Raw genomic sequence first — 26776 nt, forward strand, 5'->3', positions numbered from 1 at the left:
AGTGGACACTGGAGAGGATTTTCCCCTTGATGGTGATAGTATTTTACCTGCTTTAGGTGACATTGTTCTAAGACTTAGAATGTATTAAATAAGGGGTTAATAGGCTTCTTATGTCACCAATCACATGACAGACCCAGACCTAACTACTTAGCTCCGTATGCACATTTTCTAATTCTGTTCCAGTTCCAACTTATCAGCATAGACCTTGAGCAATTATCAATAGACTTGATGCATGTGTGTATGTATTGCAATTACTAACCAATGACCAGCTTACAGCAGCATTATATCCTCTGTTACAAAGAAGCTTAGTAGTCACTGAACACAGCAGACCTACCCAAGGCCTACTGTAGACACCATAATGACATCCATGAGAAAGTTTTCAATAGCCTGGAGATGTTAGGAGATAGATATTTTTCATCTTTGAACATAAATGGCCATTAAAGCAATAGACCTAAAATTTTAGAGAGAATAGAATGAAAAGAGGGCTTAAAAAGTACAGTTAATAAAAAAGAGGACAAAAGAAAATTTGAATTCTAACCCAAAGTATAAAATAGCAATGAGACCATATTGATATAAGCAAATGATCTAATAAAGAACAAAAGAAAATGTTGGGTAAAAATTTCCAAATAATTTAGGTAGATACTCTACCCTCAAGAAGGTAGACAATAACTCTCCAATCTACCTTTACATTAGGAAAAATAAACACTACCTCAGCCAGGTAATTAAGGTTGGCATTCTCAATGGTAAGTCATAGTGATAGTATGTACCCTTGATAGGATGTGATGAGAAAGCACTTTACCTTTGTGATCTTCCTCCCCCCAAACCCAAAACTCTAATCTAATCATGAGGAAAACATCAAATACCAATTGAGATACATTTTTAAAAATACGTCACCAGTATTCCTCAGAAATGTCAACATAAGCAAGAAGAATAAAAGGAACAAAAGTAGCCTCATGTCATCTCTTAAGGCCATCTCATGTTTTCTTTAGCTTTTTTTTTTTTGATACATCTATTTCACTCTCTGACCCCCTTCCTCAACCAGCTTCCTTAGCTTAACTAAACATACTAAAAACCGCTACTGGTATCTAATTTTCATGTCTGCATAATCTTCTAGCTCCTGCATTCACAGGCACCTGGTATCTTCCCTCTGTATCTCTAAGTGTAAATCTTCAAAATGTATGATTTACTGACCAGCCTTTCTTTGGTACTAGTTTTTAGAGGTTACAAATTATTGGTTCATCCGTAAATGGTCTCCTTCTTCAGTTAGATGCTCACTCGAGCTCAATGGTGATGGGCACGCTATTTGAGAAGGTGTCTGCTCAGGTGGACACTCCAAAACATTTCTACTGTAGCTATGGTAAAAAGAATGCAACACCTTAGAATAGTGTGATGGGCAGTATAATGACCTCCAAAGATGTCCAGGCCCTGATATCCAGACACTGAAAAATTGATGTTAAATACCAAGGAGTAGCAAAGTTGCAGACACAGTTGAGGTTGCTAATTAGCTAACTATAAAATGGAGAAATTGGCCTGGATTACCCAAGTGGGTCTAATGTAATCAATTATAAGCATCCTTAAAGGTGGAAGAGGGAGGCAGAAGAGTCAACGATAAGAGTCAGGCAATGTGACAAAGATTTAACTGGTCATTGTTGTCTTAGTAGATAGAAGGGGCCCAGTGAATGTGGGTGGTGTCTAGAGGCTGGAAAACATGAGAAAAACTATTCCCCTCTAGATATTCCAGCAGGGAATACAGCCCTGCCAATACCCTGATTTTGGCCCAGTGAGACCCATTTTTGGATGTCTGCCCTACAGATTATAAGAAAAGAAACCTACTGATTGTTAAGAAAAGAAATTACTGTTGTGTTAAGCCACTAAACTTGTGGTAGTCGATTACAGCAACATTAGGAAACAAATGACAAATGCAGTTGGTTTGCAGAGGTGTATACGTATCCTAACCTATACCTGAAGAGTACATCAGTAGAGTCAGTATATTTGTGGTAATTGTGGATATCCCTGTCAGACTACACTTGATTTGCTGATTTTTCATACATAATTGGGGATTACTCATACATAGTAGATAAATGACCTTGTTAGTTAATAATATAAGAGTATCAACACAGAAGTTAGTTTCTGACTACCCCCCCACATGATAAAATACACATGAATGGCTCCCATAAAATATTTTGCTTTGAGAGATGCTGAGTATTGAGGCAAAGAGATCTCTGCTTAATTATATATTGCCAAGGGCTGTTTTCATACATGGTCTAATAATATTTGCTGTAGTCAGATGCTTAGGAGTTTAACACAGTGGGCAATGCTATGTAAGGAAGCTAAAGATGTAGGAATACCATTTGCTAATGTGTACAGGTTCAATGTATATGTTAAGGTCCATAAGAAAAAAAACTAAAGCTAAATGATACTTGAAAACCATTTGCTTCAAAATTTTCAACAGAAATCCAAGATTCTTCAGTTTAAAAAAAAAAAGGATTTCCAAATGCTTTTTCCTCATAAATATTGTAAAAGAAAGGAATGAAAGAATGGATGATGGTATAATTTTGCTGTACTTAGAGAAAAAAATTCTTAATATGAAGACTGCTCTGTTTTTACAGCTGCATGATAACTAGAATTTCCCAACAGAGAAAAGTTCTGCATGTTTCTTTCTCAATCTTGTCTATACTTTCCAGGCCTCAAGAAGGTTTTTCTAGGCATCAGAACTACTGAATTCCATCCCATTTATCACTGTATCTGCATATCATAGAATGATATCCTTAACGAGCAGCCAAAATTAGAGAATGGAAGTAATTTGGGGTCAGTGGCTAGCATCGATCTGGGTTTGGTTAGGTAACATTCTCTCCAAGTTGCAGTTCTGCCAAACCTAGACCTTCCCACATCATGGTAATGGCTTTGATGTGACAAATGTACATGCTCTTATATCCAAAACTTTTTGTCCTGGAAGGAAGGACACAGTCTTGTGGAGAGCAAAGGAAGACAGTATTGGTTGTTAGTGCCAAGTAGGACTGCAAGAGCATAAACAAAATATCATAGCCACATTTTAAAAATAGACATGTATTTCCAAGCACTTGGAAATCATTTCTGACCTATATCTAGAAATGGTCCATCAGAAAGAATCATAAAAAAGGTGACATGAGCCTCTTGTCTATTGATATTATCAACTCCAGGAAAAATGGTTCTCAAGGGGTCAATCCTAGCTACCAACTGTAGTTCTTGGAACCAGAAATAAATGGCTCAGCTGAAAGGGAAGTAAGCAGACATCTTATATGGGCAGGGCCCATTGGTTTAAAAAAAAAGAAAAAGTTCCTTGGGACAGAATTCCTTCAAAAGCCAGAAATGATTCCTGGATTCTTCTCCAATAAGCTGTACTTCTCACTGATTTTTAATTCAATATCTAATGAGGTAATTAAATAAATATTTGAATATGTTTAAAAATCAATTAAGTCAATGAAAAGGAATTAAATATTTGAAAGAAATACAGTACAAATTTAAGATATAGTTTTAAAATGCCAAGTATCTACCTTAATGAATAAATATCACATATACCAAAGCAATTATATCTTGTGACACTTAGTCTCAAGCTGGGAGCCAACAAACTTCATTTGAAGGAAAACAACGTCCCCAGCTCAGCCACTTTGCAAGGCTAAGAAAGCCAAGTTCCATTTTGGTAGGGATTTCTTGGTATTTTCTACCCTGTACCTCTTCTGTGACCCCCCCCAGTGCTCCTAGAACATGATATAAGCAGCCTTCACAGAGGACAATGACAGTTCTGTCCCTGTACCTGTGCCTCTTTCAGAGTTATCACCTAGCACAGCCTTAGGATTGAGAGAAGGGATAGAAACAGGACTCTTTTACCATCTCCCATTTTGTTCTGCCCAGTTTGTTCTGTCTTCAGTTTGAACATTTATTTCAATCAGTTAAGACCCATTGAATTCAATTTTACAAATATTCGGTTACTGCTTTTTGTCCAAGAAAGAAAAGTAAGTTATTTACTGGAGTAGGAGTCCATACCTGATGACATGTTTAAAAGAATTTTGGGTAAACAACCAGTATGATAACGTAAATTTGTATATAAATCAAAACCTTTCAAATGGTTTTCCCTTTATCCTCTAAATAAAATGAAACTATTATCAAAAAAAGTTTTTGTTAAAAATGTCCTTTCTAGTCTCATAGAAAAATGAAATCATGGAAGCAATTGCCAGATAATTTAAAATTCTTTTTGAAGGTAAATAGTGTAGAGGACACCCCTCTTGTTTCTGTTTGTTTCAACAGAACATAAAAACAATGTCATAAATCTCCATCGCAAATACCAAAGTGTTTACTCATTCTAATACATGGTTATGTACTCAGCATCTGTAGAATGCTTTCTCTAGTAACATCTCTAATACAGAACTTGTGTTTAAGGCTTATCTCATTACATTCTACTCCCAACCTGTTCCTACTCTATAATCCCTTTCTTGGTTAATCACCGTTCATCTATCTGATGGACCCAAGCTAGAACTTGAATCATTTTTATTTTCTCCCTTCCCTTAATTTCTACATATCAAATTGCTTAGCACATCTTATCAAATCAACTTTTGAAATGACTCAGAATCCCATCCCTTCTCTTCATTCTTCAGCCCCCAAGAAAATTGAGGTCTTCGTTATTTTTTGCCTAGACTATTCTAGTAAACTTTCCTTATTTAGATTTTCAACATTCTCATGCATGCAAAGCAGCCAGAATTATCATTCCAAATGCAAATTTGATCATGCCACACTCACAATTAAAACTATTCAGGGATTCTTCACTGCCTGTAAAATAAAGTGCCATTTCGAGGCCAGAGTACATTCCCAGCCTTTATTCATTTAGTTCTCCATGCCCATACCCCTGTATGCCAGTCATGCTAAATTATTTGCTCTGCCTTAAAAACTCCATCCATTTCAGGCCCCTCAGATTGTACATCCAGCTATATCCTTGATCTTGCCTCTCTGCCTCCTTTTGCATCTGAACAAACTAAGTGTCCAAGCCAGGTAAAAATAGTATTATCATACATTTGAATTACCCTAGGTGATTTCTGGTTCATACTCATTGTTTCAGCGTAATCATTACTAACACCCCCTTTCATTTTCAAACATGGTTGTCTGGAGGTGAATTAAAGGATTTCCTTATTCAAAAGTGACCTTCTTTCTAAAACTTTCCTTAAATTAACCTAAAACAAGTAGTTGTTCTTGGAATACTGTAAATATTTCTACATAGCATAATTCACATAGTGGTATAATAAATCATGTAACTAAATGTCCTGATAAGTTATGAATTCTATAACAGTAGGAATAACAGGTAAGTGCTAAAGTGTGTTGAGTGTGTTTTAATTCCAAAGAGTTTATCAGTAAGATTTCATTTATACTTTACAACAATCCTGAAATGAAGGCACCCTGCTTGTCCCCATTTTGAAGATGAAGAAACTGAGGCAAAACAAATTTAAGTAACTTGGTCAAGGTTATATGCCTGATAAGAGGCAAAAGGTTGTGCTATCAGGTAGACCAAGGCAAGGACTTCAAAGTCCATACTATTATGAAGTACAATATGCAGATTTATCTTTGTGGCCCTATTGACTCAGATTAAGTATCTAAGAGATACATGATAAATGCCTTTGTCAATGAGTCTTTTTTTTTTTTTTTTTTTTTTAAGAGAGAGAGCACACATGCAAGGTGGGGAAGTGGCAAAGAGAGAGAGAGAGAATCTTTAGCAGGCTCCACATCCAGCACAGAGCCCAACTCAGGGCTTGATCCCATCTCCCTGGGACAATGACCAGAACCAAAATCAAGAGTCAGATGCTCAACTGACTGAGCCACCCAGGTGCCCCTATAAATGAATCATTTTTAAAGAACAGACAAATACCATTTCAAATGTCCTAGTGAGACATATAGCCTTAGAGGGCTGGTTTGGTCAAAATACTATTTCCTTTTATTTTATGAAATTCCTAGAATATTGATACATTAACTCATGTCTCCCTCCTATCCCTACAAATAGCTGAATGGTTATATAAAACACTTTTTGAAAGTTACAACTACTAGCTTTTCTACCCTTTCTTCATTTAGAGCCCTTTTTTGGCCATTGTTTATTTTCACTTTCTTGTTTGTTTTAATAACAGTAGTGGTTGAGGTTGGCATGATAGTGGAAAATCTTGAAATAAGACAAGATGGAGAAAATAAATTTCCAAGTTGTGTGTTTGCTGGGAAGTGAAGGGATTATTGAAACCTTGGCATTAGTAGTGGAGGTAAGTGACTAATCCCTTAAGCATTTGGCTTTCTACCTGGGAAAGAGCCTCACCAGTTGATGGGTCCTCAAAGAGTTAAACAGAAAAACATGGCAATTCTTCATTTTTAAAATAGGATTAGATTTGCATGTTAAGCCTAGACAGAGAAAGAATACCTGTGAACACCAAAATTAAAAACAGTTATTGATAATAGAAAAGATTTAAGACTGTGCAAAACTGTATGCATTTAAGAAGAATCTTTCGGAGCACCTGAGTGGCTCAGTTGGTTAAGCATCTGACTCTATCTCGGCTCTCAGGTCATGATCTCATGGTTCTGTAGGCCTCTGAGCTGACAGCATGGAGCCTGCTTGAGATCCTCTCCTTCTCTCTCTCCCCCTTCCCAACACACTCACATGCTTGTTCTCAAAATAAATGAATAAATATTTTTTAAAAAAGAAGAAAAAGAATCTTTCCAAAGCATACCAATCTTCAATCTGCTCTAACTGGAGTCTAACTCCATAATGAACTAGGTGTACACATGCATGCACACACACACACACACACACACACACACACACACACACACACATCTGTGTAAAGTTTTCTTTGGATAACACCACAGGAAAAAGAAACCAACATGCCTTGAGTAATAGGCAAGTCTGTCTTTAAGCAGACAGAGTCTCAGATCAATTAAACAAAATGAGCTTTATGAGAAAAACATTAAGCGGACTCCTTCCTGGATTATTTTTCTAAAAGAAAATTTCTGTTCTAATTGATGCCTTGAAGCTTGTTGCTGCAAATTGAAGTGTATGTCAAATATTTGGCAGTGCTTCAAGGAAAATGGTTCTGTTCACCTTGATTCTCTAATTGAGATGTTTAGGGGTGCTTGCTTTCTTTTTCATCTGGATGTGTTGTGTGACATTGTCTACATGGGATGCTTCAGCCCGGGTTCTCGCTTCTTTCCTTGCTGAGCGCTAAATTGTTTCTTAGTCTTTCTGGAAATCTGTTATTTTTTTCCTCCCCCCACAGGGTTCAGTATTTGTTCTTGAAGAGTTGTCAACTGCAAACGCAAAAGAAAATCATATATCCAATTAAAGTGAGGCAAAACACAACTGTCAAATAAAAGCCGTTAGCCCCTCGAGTATGAAACTTGGGGGTATATCTGACAGGTCTCTCCTCGGTTCCTTCAACAGCAGTCATTCCCCATTCCCTTCCGTTCTTTGAAAAGATACCGCTCAGGGGACAGTTTTAGAGTCTATCATATGTGATGTCAATAAAATTTTGTCCAAGTGGAAGCAGCATATTTAGTAGACACATTTACCTAATCAGTAAGTAATTCAGAAGAATAGTTAATCCTCCTGTTTTTTACTTTGATTATATTTGTATTCAGTCTTTCATTCACTGAGAGTACATACTTAGCGCTTAGTACTTCTGAGGACCATGCTATCCACTGGGCAGACAACATTGAATAAGACAGGAAGGTTTTCCACTCTTGTGATTTTACAATCTAGCACGACAAAAAAACAACTAATCAACTAGGACATAAGTACAATTGTTATAAGAGACCTGGAAGAAAAGGACACAGTGGCATTAGAGCGAGAGATGTGACACAGCAGCCTTGGGCCACTCTGAAGGATAGAGAGAATGGGATTGGGCCAATCAGAGAAGACTTAAGACAACTGCTTTCCCTGCAGGCCATACACTTTGTGCGAGGCTGAGGAGGAAAGAAGAATATTGGTATTGATGATGTTGGAGAAGAGTGGGAGGATGAAGAGGAAGATAGCTAATGTTTATTGACGGCTTGCTTCTTAACAGTTATAGTGGTTTACAGCTCTATTAGAAAAAAAACAGTCTAATTGAACAGAATAAATAGAAAAAAAAGAAAATAACAGTCTAAAAGAAAAAAATGCTGATTGTTTTTAAATATAATGAAAATTATGATACATGGCCCCAAAATAAAGAGCTCCACGTAGGTTAGGATCATCAACAACCCAGGCTTTTGCATCTCTCTGCCCATCCATCTCAGTGTGGCAACTTTGCCCATGGACTGGCTCTTATCATGATTGCAAAATGGCAGGAGCAGTTCTAGGCATTATAACCACACGTGACCATATTCAAAGGTGGACACTTTCGGGGCACCGGGGTGGCTCAGTTGAGTGTCTGACTCTTGATTTCAGCTCAGGTCATGATCTCACAGTCATGAGTTGGAGCCCTGTGTCAGGCTGGGCTCCATGCTGAGTATGGAACCTCTTCAGATTTCCTCTCTCTCTGCCCCTCCCCTTCTCGCTCTCACTCCTCGTTCTCTCTCTCTCTCAAAATAAATAAATAAACTTAAAGAAACAAACAAAGGATGACACACTCTCTACTGCTTCTCCCTTTCTGGGTGAGGGATACCCTTTCAAGGTGACCCAACCTGACTTTTTCTTACGTTTTATCAGGCAGAATTTGGACACGGTGTTCATTCCTAAGTGAATCACTGAGAAGGGCAGTGAGTAGATGAGGGACATGAGATTAGGGACGGAAGGGAGTAAGTCAAGCCCATGACCACTTCAGACAGCCTGAAGCATCTTCATGCCACTTCGATGCACATGCTGGAAACTCCAGGTAAAGGTCTTCTCAAAGAAGGCTTACTAGTCAAAATATATTTGCAATTTTCAAATCAATTTCTTATAATCATTTCCTAGCAATTAGCCTGTTATTTAAGTTAGTAAGCAGAAGACTTGAACATATCATGTATTCGTTGTTAAAGTCTATTCATGCAAAGTATTCTAAACCTGAAAAAACGGGGACAGATGCTGTTAGAAATGAGACATTTTATCTTCTTTGCCATTCACTGTGACAATGAACAATATGTCACATTGTCTTTACCAACATGGGAAATTAATCATAGAAGAAATTGGGAAAAAAAGAAAATTTAAAATATCACAAGAAAAATCTTCATACTGACTGTACTTGACTACCTTTGTGTTATATTGATAGCATAATTATAACAATAGTTACTGTTCATTGAAGGATGAGTATCTGGTAGTTGTTAGACATTTAGTATCTTAATTCTCATAACATCGTATGTGCAATGTATTTATTCCCATAGTTTTGGAGTTCGTACGTTTACATATGGCTAATTAATGGGGAGGCTGGCAGTATTCACACGCATCTGTCTGCCATACTCTAAAGCTACTGCTTTTATTACACAAATCTTCTGCCGGTCATTGTCCTGACTCTGGAAATCTCCTCCAGGAATCAGAATATGGCTTTAACAATCAACGGACTTTTGAAATTCCTTTATGAATTTGCACCTATAATTCATCTGTCAATAAAACATTAAGTAAAGTTTACATTTATTTCTGCCTTTCATTAATAGCACCCTCAGTAGATTTGCTATGACTGTCCTTTCATGGCAAGTCACTCTAAAACCTTTCTATTTTAATTTCCCTAAAGTTTAACTCTCTAAAGACTGATCAGGACATGAAATGACACTTATTCTCCATAAGTTTCCATGCTTCATGTTTTGGCCTAAGAAGAGTCAACTTTTCATTCAGGAAAGTTAAAGATAAGTCTGAGGAGAGCACACTTCTCTTCCTATTTTACTGTTTTGGTATTTTTTCCACAATTTTTTACATGCTTACCAAGGTACTTTTATAGGAGATATATTTTATTTTGCTGTTAGATAGAAATAGCAATCCTATCCTAAGAATAACTTCAAATGAGCTAAACACATTCTAATGAGAAGACGCTTTCCTAGCTTATTTTCTTTTTGGTTCAAGTCATTGCATTTCCTGTTTCGCACCTTCTCTGCTGTGGGTTTATTGAAAATGTGACTGTGCTGGCTGAGTCCCACTGCTATTTCCACTGATACATAAAAGTATTTTAAGATAGAGTGGAAAGAATCAAGCAGATAGTTCTTTGGATAGATTAGTTGTATGGAAAATATCGGACTGTATTTCCCTTACCCAGGGCTAGACCCTCCTGACATTGAATTTATATTTCACAGAAACCAAATGGATAGCCCTTCACTCTCATGATGCCTCACAACTAGGATGATTTAACACATAAAAATAGGAGACCCCAGTTAATTTTAAATGTCACCTATTCAATGAACGATTTTTTAATATAGGTATTCATGTTCCCTACAAGAGGTGAAACACGAAGAATGACCATCTAGGGCCAGTGCAATCGAGCCTTGTTCCACGAGCCACCTCAGTGCCAGAACCAAACTTTTAATCCACACGCGTTGGAGTTTCTGGCATATAGTGAGGACTCAAACGTTGGGTGGTGTTGGTGATACAACAAGTAGGCAATGGTCAGAAAAAACAAATGAAGGAAAACAAGTGTTTACTTGATAAATGTCAGTTGAACTGAATGAAAGTTTTCAGAATAAACGTTCTCAGATTCAGATTCTGTCCTATTACTTGAGGCCAACATTATTCATTTACACTACCAGGAAGCAGAAAGTAACAAAAGACACATATGTACCTAAAGCCTCCAGCCTGTGACACCATGTCAGACAGAGTCCATGCTGTCAAATGCATGACCAGTCCTAATGTTAGCACAGAGGGACTGAGTTATCAAGGATTGTTCACGAATGGGTTCTGTCTTGTGCCAACTAAAACATTTTATCTTGCATACTACTTTAACAAATTTTTAAGGAATATCATAAAAGCAATCACTTAGTAGCAAATAAATAAATACATAAATAAATAAAAATAAATCACTTGACTAAGCACCTGACTAAACGGCAGGCACTAACTTCAGGAGAATATCTATTATAACTTTAACAAAAGCAGAGCTTTCTCTTCTTCAGTTTTCTTTGCAATACTTACAGAAATATATACTGACAATATCATTAAATATTATGACAGTTCATTTTTTTTTCCTATGTGGTATGCAGAATCAGGGCTGAATTGTTCATGCATTTTGCTTATGTGATGTGTTTTGATTTGTATCTTTTAAGATGTAGAACCAGAATCAAACTGACTCATGATGTTTCCTAGTCATCCATAGCTTCTGTCACTATCCCTGTTACAACATGTGACATTTCATAGACAGTTTAAAAGTATATACAAAAATACCCTAAATAAAGCTGCAATAGTGGAGACAGCTGTAGGTTATGGCTGAGTAAAACTCACACATTCTTTTCATAACAATCTGTGATGTTTGTCTGAACTAATAACCACATGCAGTTTGAACTCTGAACCTTGGAAACTTGTCAGAGTTTATAAAATAAACAGATGACCAGTGATGTCTGAATATTTATGGGGGAAACATGTCCATAATCTTTGAGTCCTAACCATTTTCTCCGTTATATTTTCTAAGGGTGATATTTGCCTTTTATCAGGAGAGAATAGTTTAAAATATTTTCCCAAACCATTACTTAGGACATTTTAATGTACTACTAATCAGCAATAAAAATATAAACTTATAACACTTAAAATAGTAATTTAGGTAGAGTCAGTGCAAATTATAGTTGTGACAGCTGTTAGGAGGTGGTAAATAGTAGACAAGGTTGGACAACTCCAGAAAAAAATTCCAGAAACATTTTCTCTAGGTCTGTTTGTCCATCTATACAATGGGAGGACTGACCTACTTAAATGTCACTTATTAGATCCATAATTTATGATCCTAAAAGCAATATTGTTGGTTGAATAATAACTTCAGGTAGTGGAGACAGTTTTATATAACTTGTATTGATAAATTTGAAAGACTAACTTAGTGTTCTATTTTTAGCATTCTGTTCCTTTATTGTTAAAATACAGTTGACATACAATGTTATATTAGTTTTAGGTGTACAATATCTTGATTCAACAATTCCATACATCACTCAGCACTCACCCCAATAAATGCAATTGCTCTCTGTCACCATACCACATCATTACAGTACTGTTAACAAGATTCTTAATGTTGTACTTTTCATCCGTGACTTATTTTATAACCAGAGGTTTGTACCTCTTAATCTCTTGTCTATTTCACTGATTCCCCCACTACTGACAACCACCACTGTTTTCCTCTGTATTTAAGAGTCTGTTTTGTTTGTTCATTTGTTTTGTTTCTTAACTTTCACATGTAAGGAAAATCACAAATAATAAAGATTGGCAAGGATGTGGAGAAAGGCAAATCTGCACTGTTGATGGAAATGTAAATTAGTGCAACCACTGTGGGAAAATACATGAAGTTTCCTCAAAAAACTAACAATATAAATATGCAACCTAGTAATTACACGACTATTTACTCAAAGATAATAAAAACACTAATTCAAAAACATATGTATTTCCATGTTTATTACAGCATTATTTATAACAGCCAAGATAGAGAAGCAACCAAAGTGTCCATAGATGAATGGATAAAGAAGTGGCATAGTATGCATGTGCGCGTGCGTGCGCACACACACACACACACACACACACACACACTCTGGAATGGAATATTAAAAATGTACTATGCTCTTATAAAGAAGGTGCTTCTAAAGTTTGAAAAACTATTGGAATAATTAGTCTCCATGAGGTCTGGCTTGTTATCCTTTTGTTACAAAAACATTTTAAATGAAGAGCACAAGTATTTAGGTATAGGGAAGCTCTGGTGCAAACTTCCTCAACCTTCAATTTATGATATTGCCCAAAAGCAACTCCAACTAAGTATGAAAAATATAATTTAAACTACTGAAGAGCTAGGTACTGTTTCACTCAGAAGGGATTCTCTTTTACAAATAAAGATACATAAGGGCTATAACCAACTATCACCCTAAAATTCTACTGAATTATACAGTAACAGAAAAATAACATTTCTAACTTCCTTCCCCCTTGTTACTTAACTGGAAACAGTATAAAAAATTAACATAATGAAAAATAAAAATATGGTATGAAATAAAGTTAAAGAAAATGAAAAATATATAGTCTCCAGTATACAACTAATCAATGCAGTTGAAACTCTAAGCTTTATCTTATTCCTGGCACATAGTAGGATTGCATACCTCATGATGTGAGGTTAGTTCCCCTCAATAACTTCCTTTGAGAATTGAAATGTGAGCAGAAATAGCATGCTACTTCAGGAAAGAATTTAGAGTTTTTGCTTTGCCATGTTTCTTTAACTTCCATCATAGGCAACAGTAATGTTCCAGAAGTGTCCAGTCATCAGTCTATATTCTAAAGAACACAGTAGAGTTTACAGTCTAGATACTAGCCAGAGTAGCATGTGTAAGATATAAAGTGTTGTTTTAAGTAACTGAATTTAATGTAACATTATCTACAGACTCATGTAGACATGAGTTTCGCTTTATAAAACTAAGAGTCAGATGAATTGAAAGCACAAAAAAGATACCTAAAAATAATAAAGATTAGATGTCTAATTAGAAGCCAGACTGATGGGTATAATAGCAAATGTCATAGAATTAAGAGGAAATTCATTATTTAAGGATAATCATTTAAAATTAAGTATTTGATTTATGAAGAGTATACAACAAATATAAACTTGCATTCATCTCATAATATAACCTTGAAAATATAACAAAAGTCGGATGATAATAAGACGTTGGCAAATATTTATTACACTAGAAGATGTTAAAATAAATTCCTTAGTACTTGATAGATTAGTAAAAATAGAAGGTTGGAGCAACAAAATCAATGTTTATCTAATGGGCATATGTAGAATGAAATAAAAAAACACCTTATTTTCAAACCCTTAGCACATTATAAAATTTGATCATGTAACTTGTTCATAAGCAAAACCCAATAAATTTTTTAAGAACTGATACATATGTAAGATATTCTCCCATTCTTTAAGCTAATGGCAATAAAGTCAGGAAAGAGCAAGAAAGATAATGTTTAAATGCATAAACATATATTTAAATATGCTTGAAATCATAAGTCAAAGAAGAAACCTAGTACAAATTTTAAAATAAAACTTAGAATACTAATGAAAATATGCCATCTTAAACTTCATGGAAAACACCCAAAGAAGTAATTTAAGGGCAATCAATCTATAAATATACTTCTATTAGAAAGGAATAAATGTTTACTATTCAGAAGCCCAATGTCCAACTGTAGAACATAATAAAAATTCATCAAAAAAAAGAAAATACACCTCAGGAAAAAAACAAAGAAATAGAAGATCAGAAACTAATGAAATGGAAAACAGAGATATCCATTAGAGAATTAACAAAGTTGTTTCTTTAACAAGATTGTTAAAATATAAAAGTATTTTTAAGAAAGTCTGACATCACTAAATATAACACATACTCAATATCTATAGAAAATGCAAAAAGAACTCTATGTTAATATATTTGAAATTTTAAAGGAAATTTAAAGTCCCCTCAAGTCTTTGGCCTAGCACTAATTTGCTCTAATGTGAGAAGAAATTACTCAAATCCTGGGAAAAAGAAACTGGAAATGAATAGTCAAAACACTTTCTGGCATTCACATAGGTCTTGGAAGAGATTATGTCCCCAACAGCCAGAAGGAAAAAAAACCTTGTACTATACAGAGCATTAGGAAGAATGCATAGAAATGTAGCCTTGTAGTGTTGGATAAATTAGTCTTGTATAAAACACTGCTTTGAACTTACCCTAAATAAGTTAACTGCATGGCAGATAAAAATCTTAAAAGCAATATTCATAAGAATATGGAAAAATGCATTCACTAACAACATAAAATTCACAGGTATCTGGCACACATGGAATCCAACAAAAAACTACTAAACATGCACCAAAGCAGGAAAATAGGACCATAACCAGGAGAATAGTCCATCAATAGAAACAGACTCTGATGATGGAACTAGCAGATAAAGGTGTGGGGGGCCAGAGTGGGGAATGTTCTGAATGTTCAAGAATGGAGAGGATAAAACAGAAAAAGGATAAAAAAAAAAAAAAAAGAAATGTATTAAAAGATAAAAAGCAAAAATGTAACCAGTGAGTTAAAAATTAACTGACTCAGAATAGCAGATTAGACACTACAGAAGAAAATATAAGTGATAAAAACTATACAAAATGAAGCATAGAGAAAAACAACACCACACACACACACACAACACACACGACCAAGTATATGGCAGTTTTTCTAGAAATGTGTAATTGTAGCCCCAGAAAGAGAAGGGAGGGGGGTAGTTTGAAGAAATAAAGATTTAATGGTTTCCAGAATTGATAAAAACAATAAACTTACAAGTGCAAAAATCTCAATGAATCCACGTAAGAATTAACATAAAAAATATCCCAAAGGTCATCACAACCAATTTACTGAAATCCAGTAATTAAAAAGACAATTAGGAAAGTAGTCTGACAAAAAAGACACCTTATTTTTTAGGGAAGGGAATTTAAGATTTATGGTAGACTTATCAGAAAGTGTGCAAAACAAAATATTAAGCAATATTGTTCAAGTGCAGAAAAAAATTAACAATCAATCTAGAATTTTTACCTAGTAAAAAATGTAACAATAAGAAATAAAGTCTTTCTCATACAAACAACACCTGTGAGAATTCATTTTCAGCAGATTGCACTATAAGAAAAAAAAAAAAAACTTCTTCAGGCAGAGAAAAAAATTGTAATAGAAATTTGTATCCTAATAAAATACATAGGCAAAAAAAATTTCTATATTGTACTTGATCTAAAAAATAACTGAGTGTTTCAAGCAGAAATAAAATTTATGGCAACAAACAGAAAGAGCAGAAGAAAATAATGTAAAGACAGTCATAAAATCTTTCATTACATATGAAATGACTCTATATTATTTGAAGATAAACTGTCATAACAGTATACCTTGTAAACTAAAAGCAATCATAAAGTTAAACACAAAAAGATGTCAATAGAGAAGATAAAAATAAATTATAGAAATCTCAAATCCAACAGAAAGAAAAGATTGAAATATCTAAGAATATTAAAGGAGTAGAAAATAACAAGATTAATAACTGTTATACCTAAAAGTTGTAAACACCTTAGTTAAAGACATACTTGTTTGATTAAAAACAAACTAAAACCCAGCTTTATACAATCTACAAAAGCTCATAAAATATAATGCTATGGATGCTTAAGGTAAATGATAAAACAAAGGATGCAAATATTAATCAAAAGCAAGCTAGAGCCATATTAATGTGAGACAAAGCAGACGTGAAAACAGGAATATTACCAGACATTTTACAATGATAAATAGATCAAGTCATCAAGAAGACATAACAATCCTAAATGTGTATGCTACTGATAATGAGCTTGAAAATAAATGAAGCAAAGTGAATAGAAATGAAATAAGAGATAGTACCACATTCCTCTCTCAGTAATTGATAGAACACATCTTACACAGACTACAGAAGACTTGAACAATGCTCTCAGCCAACTTGACCTAATATTTATAGTACGCTTCAACAACGCAGAACACACATTCAGTATTCGCCAGGATAAATTATATTCTAAGCCATAAAACAGTTAATAAATGTAAGAGTACTCAAATCATACAAGAATAATTCTGACAAAAATATGGAATTAAGTTAGATATCAACAAAAATATATTTTTAAAAATCCCTGAATATTTAGAAATTAAACAACCTACTTCTAAGTAACCCATAGTAAATCACATAGGAAATTAGAAAATGTTTTGAACTGAATTAGAATTAAACCACAACATAATAACATTCATTCAATGGACTTCAAGCATCCCTTATGTGCTTGATTAGAAAAGAGAAAGACCAAGTCAAACATTTCAGCACCTATTTTAATAAGAAAAATAAGGGTGTAGTGGCCAGTTACAAACAGAGAGTCGGCACATGGAGGCTTTTCTTTCCAGGAAGTAGCGTTATTTGTACCAGCATGGGCTTGGCTGCCTAAGACCTCAGAAGGCTGAGCCCCAGCACAGTGGGGTGTTTCTTGTTATACAGTGTTTGCTCCTTTTTCTCTCATTTATGGGCACAAACAGTCTGGATGGGCGGTCTGTGTTAGAGTTATGAGGAAGGCCTTGCTAGTGCACATAGCCAGTGGCCTTCCTTGGGCTTGAGGTTTTCACCATATTTTTTAGGGAGGAGCTCTACCACAAGAGCACCCAAAATAAACAAATTTAAGATCAGAGAACAATGATGTCTAAAAGAAAGACAGACAACGTCAGTGAAACCAAAGCCTAATTTTTTGAGGAGTTCAATAAAAACGATAAGCTTCTAATCATACTGAACAGGGAAAAAAGTCACCAATTGCCATTTATGAACCACTCTGCTAGCGTATTTTACAACCTAGTTGACAGGGGCAAATTGTTTAAAAGAAAGAAATCACCAAAGCTAATCGATAACCTAAATAGCTCTGTATTCAAAGTAAATCAATCTGTAGGTTAAGAATTTCCCATAAAAGAAAAAACAACAGCATCAACAATTCTAGGTCCCAGTAGCTTCACTGATGAATTCTACTAAAACTTTAGGTAAAAAACAATACCAACTATGTAAACACTTTTTTGGGGGCTTTTGGATTTTTGTTGTTTTTTGGAAATAAAAGCTAAGGGAACCCAATCATCCATTTTATAAAATGAGTCTGTGATAACATTATAAGATGAGATCAAAGAAAATTGGAAACAAATATCCCTCATGAATACAGTCACACAAATTCTCAACAAAATTTCAGCAAATAAAAACCATTAATGCATAAAAAGAGATAATATCACGACCAAATGAATTTATACCAGAAATGGACGTTTGAGTAACATCTCCAAAACAATGGGACTTCCGATTTCTTGTTCTACTCACGGGGGCTTGAAAATCACCAGGTCATCCTAACAGCAAGGAAAAATCTGAACACATTGGAAAACCAACAACTCATCTGATTCATTAGACCAGTGAAGGCACAAGGCAAACCAGGATTGGAGAGGACGGGCAAACACAGCTAATGGCGGCAGAGACTCACCAGCGGAAATGGCCTGGAGAAGCAGTGCCTGGGTAGGGAAACCTGAACTGTAGTTAACAAATTGCTGGAGGCTCAGTGTGGACAACTCTGAGAGTTAAAATCCATGAGGTTCCTGCATCCCCACAATTTTGTGAGACTTACCTGGAGGCTCTCAGTCAGTAGCTGAGGAAAATCCCCTCAGACTTCCAGCAGGCGGATTGGAAAAGGAACTCAAATACTCAAGAGCCCTTTGTTCTTCTTAAAAAGGCCTGCCCTCAGGTGGAACTAAGAGACTAAGAGTCAAAAGGCCTCATCTGTTGAGGTATTAGCAGAGCCTAACTGAGGTAGTGAGGCTCATTTTCCCCCCCATCAGTACATTCAAGTAGGCATATTAAGTACAGGTTGAGCTCAGGTCCACAGGATAGAAAAAAAGTTCACAGGTGTTCTAACTTGGCCTCGAACTCATTGGAAAACTAGCCAGGGTAGGAGTATGGCACCAGGTTGTGATCCAGCTGTGAATAAACAGATTTGGATGTAGGTGAGACAGCCTGAGGGGCAATATCTTCAGTGGAAAAGAGGTTTAGGAGAAATCACTCTCTGGGACAAAGTGAGAAAAATGGTCAATTTGTAGGGTTATTTGGTGCGGGATGAGACTAGGTTGATGAGAATGACATTCAATTACCAGAACCAGTGCTAAGCACTGCATATTAATCAACTTACTTTCTCAGGATGTGGAATAAGGATGCAGATTTGGCGGGGGGGGGGTGTTTTGTTTCTTTGTGTGTGTTTGATTTTAAGTAGACATTGATTCCCTCATGTCAGCACAGAGTAGAAGAGTCTGTCCTTAGTGGAGTAAGGTATAAATTGGTATAAGGTATTAAATTGTGGTATAATAAGGAAAGGTAGGATTTAGTAGACAGAAAGGGAAAGATTAGTATGATAGGAAAAGATAGGGAAAAAATAGGCAGAGAGGGAAAGGTTAGGACCTGAGTCCCTGGGTGGGGCAAAAGACATATTTTGGGACAGCCCTGGGAATGTCTGACCACAGCAAACCCCCTTGGCATAACTTTCCTCTTAAGAATGTAACAGACTTTCATCTACCCCCTCCTCAGGTTTCCCTCAGGAATTTGACAAAAGACCTAACTAAACATAAGTAGACCATAAGACCTAATGACCCACAAGGAATGGTATGGCCACAGACCACCCCTCATACAATGGAAACTAGCCAATCAGGAATGAATAACAAAGCACCTAGAGTTATCCAGCCAATAAGGATGAAACCTAAAAAAGAACAAAGGGGAAAGGAAGAGAGGGAGGTGTCCAGAACTTTATAAAACAAGGACCCTTGTCTATAGTTCTCAGGCATTCACTTTCAACTGTCCCCTCTCTATAAGTAGACCTTTCATACTATTCTTACTTTCTAATTTTATACTCTAATAAACTTTTGCTTGCTGTTCATTTTGTGTCCCCGTCTTTAATCTTCAAAGTGGCAAGACATGGAATCCTGGGTATTGTGGTAAAAAAATCCTGTAACATTTCTTTGGAGGATCATCTTGGGAAATCAGTGTCTTCTAAATATAAGTGAAGAGCAGCCAGCAGCCCTTCTTTTCTTTCAATCCTAAATAAAATTCTCAAAGCAAACAATGGGCACCCATCGCCGGTTAAGAGTGAATAGCGTGGCTTCCATTCTCACGTCTCAGGTCACAGGAGCCTTGGGGTCTCCTCCCAGCTGATCCCCCAACATAGTTGGAAATGTCAGTGTGGTGGAGTCTCAATTTCCTTTTGAGAAAAACCTCCGGATGCACAAGATTCAGGGGAGGCCAACAGCAACTGATGTGTCCTGACTAAGGCTACTCTTTGGTGGATGCCTAAGGCTCTGGGCAGAACCTGATCTCTGATTGCCCATCTGGGTATCTGGTAGAATGCTCTTCTTTCAATCTGGGACAGTATTTCTCTTTAGAAAATAGTGGAAAAGCTCAAAACTGATCCCTTGGATATCCTCCTAGGAGTGATACAGGTGACTCCCAAGGTTTCCCAACTACAGCAGCCCTCTACTTGCTTCTGTTTCTGACACTCTGTCATGGGTCATCTCCTAGGTCCCCATATTTTGTACCTTTAATTTTCAAACTTCTCTTGGGGAGTAGAGAGCATGGCCTATTTCAACACCTTCTAGGATCACCACCCTCCTCCCCGACCCTAATGTCCATGGGGGGATGGGAGAAAATACATTTGGCAGGCTCCCACAAGATCCAGATGATAATTAGAGCCAAGTGCCTCTAGTTAGTCTACCCCAGGATGGGGACTTTAAGGAATATTCCCAAGAAGCTGCTGAAAATCCTTTTGTTTCAAGGAACTTTCCTATCTTTTCTGGTCTGACTTGAACTGACCATTTCCACTTGTTGGTGGAAAAAAATCTGCATCTTCTCATCTGTCTGAGCTGATAGGCTTTAGGACAAGGAGAATTCTTTCTCTGCCCTCAGGGCTTTTATCTGCCTCCAGACTTCTTAGCTGAACCTCATCTCTTCAGCCTTCCCCTCCCTTCTCTTGTTTCTGTACCACCTTGGGTAAAGCATACATAACTGGCTTCTCTACCATCCTTGGTGCCTCAGGAACCACTGGCTCCTCCTCCCACCCTCATGGCCAGGAGTGAAGAACACTCCTTTTGAACTACCCACTTCAGATTTCCCCACAGATTCCCCAGGTAAAAATTGACAATGGGGAACAAATTGGTTGACTTTTAAATGGACACAGATGGGACATAATTGGTATTTAAATGAGTTTAAATATGTTGGTTTAATTAAGATAGACATGTCTCTAGAGTTATCGACATGAAATATATAGAACTTCTTCCTAGGTTTACTGAAGGTCAAATAAGCTCTTGTTATCTCTCAGCAGAAAGGTGACTGAAGATGATGTTTAATTTTTTCTGTCTCAAAGTCTTCATGGGTAATTAGACTGATGTAACAGTTTACAATTGGTAACTACATTTTCACTGAAGAGTAAGGTTTCTAAGAGTTAAATTTCTGCTAAATGTAGTTAAAACGGATGGAAATAAGGAAAGGAACTCTGTAGAAAAGTAGATTTGTAAGAAAGATATAAGCAGTGGAAGTACATTTTTGTTAAAGGTAAAAGAAAGTAATGTGTCCTAAATTAGACTGGTTATTTGGAGAGAAATGGCTTGGGACAAAATCTGAATGCAGAGAAAAGTTGTAGAAGGTTCATGAAGTGAAATCTTTGAAAAGGAATTTTATGAGTGGTCAGGAAGGAGTAAGGTTAAAATGAATGGATTTTAAAAGTACACTGGTATAAGATTAAAATTCCCCCTTCTTGGGGTGCCTGAGGGGTCAGTTGGTTAAGTGTCTGACTTTGGCCCAGGCCATAATCCCACGGTTTGTCAGTTCAAGCCCCACATCAGGCTCTGTGCTGACAGCTCAGAGCCTGCAGCCTCCTTCAGATTCTTTTGCTCCCTCTCTCTGCCCCTCCCCTGCTCACACTCTGTCTTTGTCTCTCATTCTCAAAAGTAAATAAATATTAAAAAAAATATTCCCCCTTCTTTTATCCAAAGGCTGGGAAAATAATGTCAATGTCTTTGCTGTCAGCCTCCAAATTCTGTACATTTATGTTGTTTCTGTTTAGCAGAGAAATGAATGCCTGTGTCATCTAAGGGATGGATGACATATGAAGGGCTTTTAGTGGGATACAAGAGTGCTATTTTGATAAACTTAACTCATTGTATGCCGAAAATAGGTATCCATATGGCTGGAACATATTTATGTAGGAACTGCTGAAAAAGACAGGGGAATAGAGCTTGACTTTGGGCCTTTTAATGCCCCCATCAATGGATGAGGATTAATATGTAAATTACTTTTGGGCCAAAATAAAATCAGTGTATCCTTCTACAACTTGCATACCCCCAAGGTCCTGCAGGACAGGATAGAAATTAGGGAAGACGGGTCAACTCTGGGCGTTAAGGTCAAACCTGGGTAAAAGCAACTACTCCCAGAACCTCATGAGATTAACTGAACTTTTGGCTGCAGTCACATAGTCAGCCAAAACAGGGACTAACAATTGGGGTCAGGAAGTAAGTTTTCTCCTAACCAGCTATAAGAAACTGAGATAAGGGATGCCTTTCCTCTTTTTTCCTATAGATGGGCAATTCCCCAATCAAGCCAATAATCCTTTGGGATACACTCTGAAAAATTGGGATGATTTTGATCCACAAACTCTGAAGAAAAAGCAACTCAATTTCTTCTGCACCAAGGCTTAGTCCCTATACAAATTGGAGGAGAAAACCTGGCTTCCAAAGAGAAGTATCAATTATAATACTATTTCCTACAATTGGACTTGTTTTGTAAATGTGAGGGGAAATGGGGAGAAGTTCCATATGCTCAATGTTTCTGGGCTTTAAGTGAAAATTGGGGCATGTGTGTGCAATGCAAGGTGGACCCTGGCTTATTGGCAGTCCTTTTCAAGGTCCAGCAATTAGGAGGGGAAACAATTAAGGGCCCCTTACTTTTACCCAAAGAAGATCTAGAGAAGGAAGAAGGGAATTCTTCCACCTCAACCTCCTCCTCCTCAGGTCCTCAATCTATGTATCCAGACTTAAGAACGTGCACTTATGCTCCCTGCTGCCCACATTTTCCAGCCCCATCCCCCTCTTTAATGTAACAGTTGTTTTTCCTCTATAAGAAGTTAGAGTGAGGGAAGGAGAAACACAGGGAAGCACCACCATGAATAGATTACAAGTACCTTTTCCATTGCATGATTTAAGACAGATAAAGTATGTCTAAGTAAATTTTCTGATGATCTGAATAAGTACATAGAGACTTTTCAGTATATTACATATGTTTGTGAGTTGGAAAGAGATAATGCTCTTATTGAATCAGACTCTCAGTGAGACAGAGAATCATGGGGTTCTGGAAGCAACCAAGAGATATGGGGTTGAGCAACTCATTACTATGGGACTGGAGGTCCCATAGAGAACTTCCAGTTCCCTACTGAAGTTCAGGCAGTTCCACCCCCAAATTCTGCTTGGGACTATGACCATACCATTGGGGAATGATGTTGCTGCCACTACTGAGCTTGTGTTTTGGAGAAATTAAGGAGGTCTAAGGTTAAACCTTTAAATTATGCTAAATCAGCCACTATCTTACAGACACAGGATGAAACCTGGTAGCCTTCCTGGAAAGGTAAAGGGAGGCTCTTCTTAATATACAGCTATCTCCCTTGATGCCCCCAAAGCTGAGATGATTCTAAAGGACAAATCTGTTACTCAGTTAGTCCCAGATAAAATTGGCTATTGGCCTGGAAGGAACCCTGGAGGAGCTCTTAAGAGCTGCTAATTGGGTATATTACAATCAAGGTCTAGAGGAAAATAAGAAACAGGAACTCAATAACTACAACATCAAATTGCATCATGAGACTAAGGATTTTACAAGCAGATCTTCTAGGCTCAATGAATTGTTCCAGCTGACACAATATTGAGTACAGATGAGCTGACTCTACCAAGTTCTACCAAAATTGTACATTTGTCGGCAAAATGAATTATTGCTTTTGTGTAATACCCTGAACTTGAAGATAGGTAGTTGCAAAGCCATGAATAACTGGAACAGTTGCATGCTTCATGGCTAGACAAGTTCTAGAGAGACATTTGATGCCTGGGGAAATTTTTACTTTATGCTACAAGTTCCACCCAAAATAGACACAGTAGCATCCCTCTTTCTCAAGTTACTGCAAAGTCATGTTGAAACCAGCAGTTTGCTATTATTCCCTTTTAAAAAACAATTTGATAGGGGGCTTTATCATGAGTTGAAAAACTTAAGATATAACATTCAAGTACCCTCTTGGAAATCACAGGGTTAATAGTGAAAACAAAGCTGTTTCTTTGGTCATGGTTTTTTATATAGTTGCCTTTCCTCCCCAAAGTCTGTCTTCCTTAGAATCCCAAAGGATCTCATGAAGAATAATTAGGCCATCTTTCAATCACTTAAAGTTGGATAACAAGTGCTATATTTATTACCATTATTTTTTCTATAGATTTCCAAAGTTTCATCAGTTTCTCAAAGGAGTCTGGAGCTCTCCAGGCTTTGTTAGTGTTCATTCTGCTCAGTTATCATAGATAACTTCCATTGTTTATTAACTGGTTAAAAATAATAACTGTAAAATTATGGAAGAATGAAGTTTTGTCTGCCTCGTTAGTAAAAATATGGCACATGTTGTAGCTGCTGCTTCGACTTAAGAAACCGATTAAATCCCAATCACTTCGTTCATCAAGTTATTAACAAAGATACTACTATATTCCAGGCACTTGAAAATGAATGAGGATGATCCCAAGCTGAGTCTTCTTATTTGGCATTTTTCTCTTATCTTCTTGTGCCTTCTAATCTAAAGGCTAGACTTAGAAAACATAATCTGGACAACTGAATATTTGCTTTACTAATTGTTTGGTTTTTTTTCCACCTTATCCTGACTTCTGAGTATTCAGTAAAAGCTCTTTTTGATCCTTTGTCTTTAAAACTCAAGTAGTTCCCTAACCAAGTGTCTACTAGCTTGCTTATCTCAGCAGGTGACAGCAGTTTTGACAAGTTCTCAGTTGTACTGACTCCCTGAGCTAAAATAATCATAATCATAATCATAATCATAAATGCTAACATCTTTTTTTCTATTTCAAATAAGAGTTCTTTTTAATCCTCTTTCCTTCCAGATCAGAAAAACAAGAATAAAATCTTACAAAGAAGATTTCCCAATTGAGAATCTATTTACATTTACTCCCCTAGGATTAACATTTTAGAACAAACAAAAGAAAGTACATTTTTAGTTTTCAGATTTTGGAGGAGAACTAAAAACACCCACTAAAGGTATTTTATTTGTTTCCCTCTACATTTTAGCAAAGGTTAGTACACAGCAATGGAATAATCTTCACTGAAGAGTACATCAAAAATTGTTTTGTGAAAACAAAATAGATTGACATTCTCACAGGACACTCAGGTATTTTATGTACCTAAAATTTCATTTGCTTTTTAACAGTCAGTAAAAATGTTAAAAGTTCACATGGGGTCATATAGTCATTTATGTAAATAAATTCCACTAGGGAATTAGTGTCACATAATTTAACTTGAGTCTCTAGAGAAATTAGAAGCTTCTTTATCCAAACAGGTGGCTTTCCCTTGGAGCCATAGATCTTCCATGAATGGAGGGGTGGATGCAAACATTTGGGGCTTACCAGAATGGTGCCATGTTTCTTTTGTTCTTTCAGGTGCTGCCACCCAGAGGACCCAAGGGTGACCATAAAACTCATTGTCTCAACCAAGATATCTTTGAGAGTGACAGAAAAGGTTTTTAATAATCATAGGATAATGGATATAAACAGATAAAATTGGGCTGTTCTTTGCCAAACTGGGACTTGTGGTCATCCATCACAAGTGTGACTAGGGCTTACTTTTTGAGTTCTTTTTCCTAAATTCTAGCTAAGCAAGGAGAGCCTTTTCCTCTCTAGATTTGGAGCTCTAAGCTAGGGATCTTGAAGATTTTGTTACCCACTGACATGTGGAATTTAATCTGAGCAATTAAGAGATAACATGAAGAGAAGGGAACATAAAAAATAAATAGAAAGAATTCTGATGTTGCTTTTGTTTCTGATTCTGATTGTCCAGAGAACCTTCCTGCCCTCACTGGTTGGTTATGCAAGCTAATGAACATCTTTCATGCTTAAACTTACTCAAGTCGGGCTTGTTATTTGCAAAGAGAAATATCATAATACACATGCATAAATGTTAAGCATATTCATTAATATAGGAACTTTCTCTAGGATAAGGAAAAACATGAAATTTTAGTTTGGGGGACATAAATCTTTTTTGACCATCTTTTCTTTGGCCCTTTTGAAATTCACTCTCTCTCTCTGACTTGCTTATTTGGGTAATATGAATCTGGTTCTTATAGAAAGGATCATTGTGCAAGAAAAAAAGGCAGCTGTAGATTTATCTCTATAGCATTAAAAAATAATCCTCACAGTTTCATGTGAGCTAACTTAGTTCACCAGGAAACTTAATTAACTTTTATGGAAAACTGTTTTTAGTAATAACAATTAAATTTGCCCAGAGTAGTTTTCTGCATATCTATCAGTAACAAGCCAACAAACATTTCCTGTTTATAAAAATTTTTGAATTCCCTAGGTCTCTCTCTGTTCCAAGCCTGTTTCTTCAATGTTCTCTTCAATCTTGTGTGGTCCTCATATCCTTCCAGTAAACTTCTTTTACATTAGTCAAAGGAAGTCAGTGTGCATTCTACCAAAAAAACAAAAGCAAAACATCAGCAAAAATTACACAGGAAATAGAACCAGAATGTACAGTACCACCCCAAAACCCTCAGAGAAATGTAGGATATTGGGAATTGATAATCTAGTCAATTGCCTCCTATTCCAAAATGGGAACCTGGATGTTCATAGAATGCAATGGTGGAATGCCTAAATGATTACACAGTATTGATGAGGCTCTGGGGTGATGGGGTTCAGAGCTGACAGCCAAGAAAGAATTCTTGAAGATATTTTTGGTGCAAAACAAAGTTTATTTTATTGAAGCACTGGGGACAGGATCCATGGGTAGAAAGGGCTTCACTAGGTTTGTGAAGAATGATTGGTTAAATACTATAGAGTTGGGGAGGTAAAGTCAAAAGAGAGGACTCCAGAAGGACTTTGATA

The sequence above is a fragment of the Suricata suricatta genome, chromosome 7 (genome assembly GCF_006229205.1).
Source record: "Suricata suricatta isolate VVHF042 chromosome 7, meerkat_22Aug2017_6uvM2_HiC, whole genome shotgun sequence".
Classification (NCBI taxonomy): domain Eukaryota; kingdom Metazoa; phylum Chordata; class Mammalia; order Carnivora; family Herpestidae; genus Suricata; species Suricata suricatta.